The sequence below is a fragment of the Rhincodon typus genome, chromosome 8, assembly GCF_021869965.1.
Source record: "Rhincodon typus isolate 14 chromosome 8, sRhiTyp1.1, whole genome shotgun sequence".
NCBI classification, from domain to species: Eukaryota; Metazoa; Chordata; class Chondrichthyes; order Orectolobiformes; family Rhincodontidae; genus Rhincodon; species Rhincodon typus.
In genome coordinates, this window is record NC_063339.1 from 87144348 (window position 1) to 87152426 (window position 8079).

Genomic DNA, 8079 nt, shown 5'->3' on the forward strand with positions numbered 1-8079 from the left:
GCTGTGAAGATGATGGTGTGAATTACCTTCTCCCGTTTTCTGTCACTTTGGGATCATTTGAATCATAAAATCTATTCTTCTGAGCTGTGAACAACATGTTGAAGTTTATACACATCAAGTACAGTGTATTTGAGAGACAGGACTCCCTTCAGTAACACCCCACGCTGAATCAGACAGATGCGCCATCCCTGTAACATCGAGAAGGACACAGACACAGCTCCCCATTATTAGGAGAGATTTTTTTCTTTCCCAGCAACTCTGCATTTTTCGCCCTGTCTCTGAAGCAGTAATTTGGATAAGGTTCCCAACAGAATGTTAGTTTCTGTGCATGTGCGATCTCCCGTTTGTAAAGCCTTCACACTTTCTATATCTCTCATTCCCACCACACCCTTCCCATGTCCCGTAAGCCCGTGTTGACAGGGAGCTGAAGAGCGCATTCATGCTGTTATCCTCCAGCACGGCCTGCCAGTGGAAGATCGTTTACTCCAGCCGCCAATGAAGAGAGCGTGGTCCCGGGGAAAGAGAGCTTACATAGCCTCCTGGGAGAAGGGGCTCAGAATGGGAAGAAGCTGTTAATAAAACTCAATGCTTCTTCAGTGTTAACGGCACTGAGCTGTTGCTGGTTCATTGGTTTAGATTCGTGTTCCGTGTGGATTGAGTAAGTAGGAACATCTCCCGCATTCGAATCATGGGCAATCCCTGGCGTCATGTATCTCGCTCCATTTTTCACTTGGGAGGTGTGATTTTGTTGAGATTGAGTTCAGCCTGAGATCCCTCAGAGTCTCTGTGGCGAGTTTTTTTTAAAATCGTTCATGGGAAAATCATTCACGGGATGAGGGCGTCGTTGGCTAGGCCAGCATTTATTGCCCATCCCGAATTGATCAGACAAATGGTCAATCACATTTCCCGTGGGTCTGGAGTCACAGGTAGGCCAGACCAGGAAAATATAGTAGTTTCCTTCTCTAATGGGCATTAGTGAGCCAAATGGGGTTTGCCCCAACAAACGATTCACGGTGATCATTAGATTCTTAATTCTAGATATTTATTGTATTCAAATTCCACCATCTGCTGTAGTTTCGAACCCGGGTACCCAGAACGCTGTCTGGATAGCGAGGTGTACAGCTGGATGAACACAGCAGGCCAAGCAGCATCAGAAGAGCAGGAAGACTGACGTTTCGGGCCGAGACCATTCTTCAGAAAACTGTCCGGATCTCTGGATTCACAGGCCAGCGACAGTACGACTGTTCCATCGTGTCCCCATTGCGCTACAACTGTACATGGCTTATTGGTCTATGGGTATGATCGTCGCTTAGGGTACTCTTATAGTGATGACGTGCAAGAGGTCCTGGGTTTAACTCCTGGACAAGCCCAGGCTCTTTGCTTCACTTTTGCCGCAATGCCAAGTGAGGTTTCCGAAAAACCAGCTTCGTGGAAAGAGGTCGGGTTGCCTGAACTGGAGATAGGGCAGAGGTACCATTGCAGTGAACACGGCCGAAGAAACACTTGTTCAAAGCGAAAACAAGTGTTTCAGGTTGTTTGCCCACACAATCTGACTCTCACTGGTCCTTCAGAGCGTAAAACGTCCGGAAGCAGGGATGATAAGTGATTTTAGACAGCGCTGAGCAGATTCAGGTCAATGGTGCTGTGTCTGAGGAATGTCAGCAATGAAGATGGATTGGAAAGTTGGGAAAGCTCTCCTTGGAGAACAGAAACGTGAAAGCTGGTCTGTTTGAAGTTTTGAACAGAGGGTCTATCTAACAGTACTAAGGACGCAGATTCAATGAACACAAAAGGGAATTTGACAGTTATGTTACAAGTAAAAATGGGTAGAGTTACACGGAGAAGGTAAGAGAATTACACTGAAAGAGACACTCATTTACTCATTGTGGAGAGTGGCACAGCTAAGGTGGGCTGTATGGCCTCCATCTGTGTTGTGACAAATTTTGTGATTCTGAGTGAAATCAGAATGTGGGACTGAGAGGATGTGGGAAATTAGACAAAGGTTATGTTTACACAGGTGAGACACATCTGCGCAACAGAGTATTACACAACAACAATGAAGGTTTTGGAATTCATTCTTGAAGGTGCATGCCACACGTCAAATGAAAAGCCTAAAAAGCACACCGCACCGCTCAGCAGGGGAGTGTGCTGTTCTCATGACCCAGAGGTCGATGGATTGAAACCATCCTCTGTTGTTCGCAACAGGCACATGATATTTTGTCCTGCGCCTTCTGTTACGATGAGCTTGTTGCTTCACGTGTCTGAAATAAATCATTCATACTGACAGACAGGTGACGGGACACACTTGTCAAGGTCTCAATACTTTACTCCTGTTCACCATCGGTCTTCTCTAAATTGGGATTAAACTGGTGTAGCTGAAACACATTACTTCCAGTGTTTTTTACCAAGACCAGCAGTAATTGCACATGCTGTTTCAGACGTGAAGGACAAAGCGATCATCATGTTGGAGACAGCATCATGACACAGACACAGTTCACCATTATTAGGACAGATATCACCAATTGTGAATAACCTCAGAGAAATACAAGCAACAGGCAGCCACTGTGGACTCGATGGGCTGAACAGCTTCTTTCTGCACGGGAATGGCACCATGGTTTGATGACACCATTCTCCATGTTTCTGTGATGGAGCGGGTGAGGGAGAAACAATGGCTCAGTTTTAACCCTCCCTTCCGCGTTGTACTGTCTACAGCCCCGCAACTCAGGGCTGTTGGCGATGACTCTCAGTGAGTGAGTGTTTCACTCGGATTCACTTCATCTGGGACTGTTGGTGTAAGATATTAACTCCTGCTCTGGATGCAGCAAACAAACATACGCACGTGTTGCCAAGGTGATAGTTGCAGTGTTTCTTTGTGCAGACGAATTTTGAATACTAAAAAGGCTGCACAGAAAGATCCCATTTTAAGTTGCTGAAGGGACGAATCTCCAGTTTCGTCTTCTCCCTTTCTCAGCAGCGCTCCAAGCTTCTGCCTGTCTCTGATAAAAGTCATTCGACCAAAGTTCCAAATTGCCATTTACAATTTGCTGCACAAACCTGATTCCACCGCTTCTGCTGCTTCCATCTTCCAGTGTTTGAGAGGGAGTTGTAGAGCATATAACATCTCCCAGCACTGCCTGCCCGTGGAGGGAAATGATTTAATGTATCTGCCGATGGAGAGAACCCTGTCCCAGCGGAAGGGACAAATAGCACCCTCCCAGGAACAGGGAGACAGAAAGAGAAGAAGATGTTCTTTGCTGTTTTCACTGCCTGAAACAAAGGGGATTAATTGTCGAAGCAACATGTTCAGATATGTTATTACACACCTCTGCAGCAGCTGGAACTTGAACTCTGGTCTCCTACGTCTGAGGTAGGGACACTATCACTGAGTAGCATCTGATTTATTGTTAAGGGGGACTTCATCAGACTGGCTCGTTGGTTGCGTGGCCTGATTGTCACTTCAGTTGGATGTCGCGAGTACGAGAATTTGCAGGTTTGAATCCTGTATGAGGCTTTGTTGTCTCTGACGTGTTTTCTTTTAATCTTTGGGAGAACATGGAGGTGGTTCATTATGAAATCGATTTTGGTCTATGATTCGAAAGGGTCTTTGCTGTGAATATATCACATGCATCCAATTCACCTGATGAAGAAGCTGTACTTTGAAAGCTTGTGATTTTAGGTAAACCTGTACGTCTGTAACCTGGCGTCGTGTGACTTCTGACTTTATATCACATTCGGAGGAAAATAAATCAAGTTTTAAACGATGTCTGCTCATGGTAAACTGGCTTCCTCACTGGTGATGATAAGCGCTATATAAATACAAGCATGTCTCTTTTAACTGTCCTTAAATGCAAGTACACTATTTACTGACCCTGGTCAGTGGAAACAATTTCCCGCTATCAACTTAATCAAACTGTCCAATCCCACCGCTACCCACCTCCAACATTATAAACAGCACCAAATTAATCAGTTAGTAGCTGGAAAATAAAATAGGAAATAAAACAGATAACCCAGTTTCCAGCTTCGTAAATCTTTCAAAACATTTTGTGAACGAGACTCAGGGGAGAGTGAAGGGAGAAATTTCTGATTGAGCAGAGTCAGTCAAAGCACCTTTACCTTCTTTAAGACGCTGGGATATTGACTCTGATGTTCTCGATGCCATTACCTGATCTGAGACATTGAAATAACTAGAATTCAATGTAAAAATTTAGGAACTGGCACAATCAGATACTTGGGAACAGACAAAAAGCAGAAAGACCCGAAGGGAGGTGGCCCCAGCTGCAGGGGAGCCTGTTCCTGGTGACACGGATGTCTCAGCAGTGGGTGCGATCAGACTGTTTCCGTGTCTCCACAATGAGTGTCACAGACTTTATTCTGGAAATGTGAAACTATCAAAGGTTATTCTTGTCAAATCTGATCTTAATCTGAAATTTCATTCTCCGTCTCTAATTACTCCATGGTGGAAGTGATGAGTCACTTTCCTGTAATTCATGGCACATAAGGACAGCCATTATGCCAGTTGTGAGGGGATCCCAGGATTGAGACCCAGCGACACTGAGGGAACAATGTTATATTTCCAACTGAGAATGGTGAAACGCTTGGAGGGGGCAATGTGGATGGTAGTTTTCTCATGTATCTGCTGTCATTGTCCTTCGAGATAGAAGCAGACTCTCACTGGACTGATTATGGTCGATTCAGAGTGTATTCTATGTGTGACCAGGAAATCGTTTTTATTTGGGTAATTCACACAAGAGAAAGACATTTTTATTTCCTGAAAGAATTGCATCCAGGGCTGGGCGATGCAAGCTCTGAGTCCTTACCACCGGAACATGAGATGTACTGACAGTAACCCTTGCGACCTGACTTGTACACGTTCTCGGTCCATTCTTTACATCAGAACCAACTTCACCAGAAACGTTTCGCTATCTAAGCTTCGAAACAGTTCGTATTGTCGCCCTGAGTTTCAATGTGAAGAAAGCGGAGCTGTGATAATCTAAAGTTGTTCAGTAGATGTACTGCAGCAAGGTACAAACAGGCTGATGCTAACAGGAGCCTGTTTTGAGGCGCTGAGCTGCGGTGAAGGGGCTACCTGATTAAAGGGATCGTTCAACTCACCCGTTTCCAGAGCTCTGGCTAGAAAGGACCAGAGGTTTCTCGCTGAATTTGTTCACACTCTTGAATCGAAGAGACCATGATTCAAAGTATGACAGTATGTTTCACTGGATTGGGTCATAAACTAGCGCAGTGACTGTGAATAACACGATGGCAAGTTCCAGCAGGGAAACAGGCGACAGCGAATCAGGCACCTGAGGACAAATGTGCTTCCTTTGCCAATGAAATTCACAGCTTCACAAATCGGGGCCCATTGAGTGAAGCAGTGACCGCGATTACCTTTGCTGATGTTCACCTCGAGAATCACATTTCTCCTTTGGTCCCTGTTAACGTTATAACTTGACAAGATGTATTTCATGAGCCTACGTATTGGGCCTGCGTATTGGGCCTGTGGCAGAATGGATAATGCGTCTGGCTTCAGATTAGATGATTGTAGGTTTAAGTCCTACCTGACTCGAGTACAGCCGGCAGTTTTCCGACACCGTGCTTCCAAAGAGAAATGTGTGCCGGGCATTTTTGTTGTCAAAAGTAGCCGGGCGTGGGGCCCTGGCTTATTTGGGTAAAGCGCCTGTAAGTAAACAGGATGATCCTGGGCTCAAATCCCAGCGGTGTCTGTGCTTCACATCGACCTTTCCTCTTTTAAACTTCTCCCAAATGCCACATTGCTGATCCAATCAGTGATGTTGATGGATGGAACTGAATATATCTTCCTGGAGTTTGGGACTTTAAAAACATGAAGAGGCGAGATAAACTGCAGCCTTATTGGGGAATGTTGTGGTAATGGCATAGACACGACGAGCTGGTCATCCTCATTCTCTGCTGTCAATATTCATTCACCTTACACCGAAAAGAGAGACATCATTGTCATCATATGATTCTGGTAGAGTTGTTTTTTTCCTTCGCTGGTGGATTGGGAAATCTATTTCAAAGTCGAACAGATCATCCTATTTTGATGGAAGAAATGTCTCGTTTCCTCAGGCCTAAGGGACAGACACATTATTCGAATAATATTAGCCCAGTTCTAGACTTTAACTTTGGCCAGGGGGAGTGGGGAGGGGAACGGAACCCTCTCAGCACCTCCACCCTCAAACAATCTCCGACATTTAGACTTTTCAAAGAGCAGAAATGAGGGATACGGACAGACGGAGAGTGGGAGAACGTGAAAGGGGCTGAGGTGGATACAAAGAGACAATATGAGACAAATAGAGACATATACTGAGGTAGACACTGAAAGGAACTAATTCTTTATTCAACATGGCTGCTAACTGACAGAAAAGGAAAGGAAAAGACAACGACTTAAGCAGAACCTTTCCCCACCTCAGGACAACAGAAGCAGCATTAGAGCCGATAAAGTCCTGTTAAAAGTTATAATGTTGACGGTGGGAAACTACTGAGATATTTTGATAATTATGCTGATTCGACAGATAAAAGTGATTATTTCCGCGACATAATAATATGGAAGTGCATAACTAACCTGGTTCTGACGAAGCCTCAGTGGATCCGTAGCGTTAACTCTATTTCTCTACACAGATATTGCCAGACCTTCAGAGATTGACGATCAATTCATTTTTTTTTTTGTTTGTTTGTTTCAGATTTGCAGCATCTGCAGCTCTTTGTTACATGCTAGCTTGATTACCGTTTGGGATAAAGTAGATTAGGTCATGAAAAGCTAGCAAGCCAAAGCTGGAGCTCCCTAACCGGGAATCGAGCTGGAGCCTGTGCGGTAAGAGCAGTGAATTGTAACCACTAGACTACCAGGAAAGGCGTTGAGTGGGCTGGCTTCTTTTCTCAATGGCACTGCTTTTGCCTTTTCATTTTATTGATCATTTTGGCTGCAGATCACTTTCTCCGTGACTTCGAATTTTTATAGGGTGGAAAAAGACAATTCGGTCATCGTGTCAGTGCGTGTCATCAGGTATCCATCTATTCTAGTCCCAGTTTCCAGCATTTGGCCCACAGCTTTTGCTGTTCTTAATTTTCGAATGCAAATTTCAATGAGATTATCCCGGTAATCAACGAATTGGACTGAAGTTTGTGATGATAAAACTAAGTTAAAGCCCCCTTGATGTAATCATCCTCATGTAAAGCCAAAGAGGGAGATGCACATATACATCGCCCGAGAGTGACAGAGGCATCAGGATGAAATGCACTCCATCTCCTTCACGTCCACACTGTGTCGCCGTACGCACGGTTCCCGACAAAAGGCAGCTTTATGAGGAACACAAGCAGTTTCTCCTGACAATGGGAACCGTTGTCAATGGCTAGCATATGAAACTGACAGTGAGCTCAAATAGTCCCACACTTATGTTGCTCATGTGCAACTTTCAATTTCCAAAACCCAGCGATCCAGTCACTTCAGCTGCTCGGGATCCGACAAAAAAAAAATACCAGTGCTGGGCATGTTTCTCTTTGGAAGCAACTGTCAAATTGCAAGGGTAGCAAAGCTGTCAACATCACTCGAGCGAGGGAGGATACAACATTGCAATCTTCCAATGCAAAGTCAGACGCCTTGTTCATTACACCACTGGCTCCACACGTATTGCTGCATCTTTCATCCTGTTAAATCGTGATGTTAACAGGGGCATTGACGGGAAGAGCAGTCACAAGGCGAATAACCAGCAGAGATAATCGCTATCACTGCATCACTTCAATGGTCTCGACTTTGCAAAGCGGTGAATTTCACTGGCAAACGAAACAAATTTGTCCTCAGATGCCTGCTTCACTGTCACCTGTTTCTCTGCCACCTGTTTCTCTGCTGGAATTTGTCATTGTTTTAATCACCGTCACTAAGCAATGTTATGACCCACTCCAGTGAAATGTACGTTCATGTTTGACTCATGGTCTCTTCGAGTCAAGACCCTGAGCAAATTCGGCGAGAAATCTCTGATCACTTCTAGCCAGGGGTCTGGAATCAGACGAGTTGAACGATGCCATTATTGTTACCACCCCTTCATCGGACCTCAGCGCCGC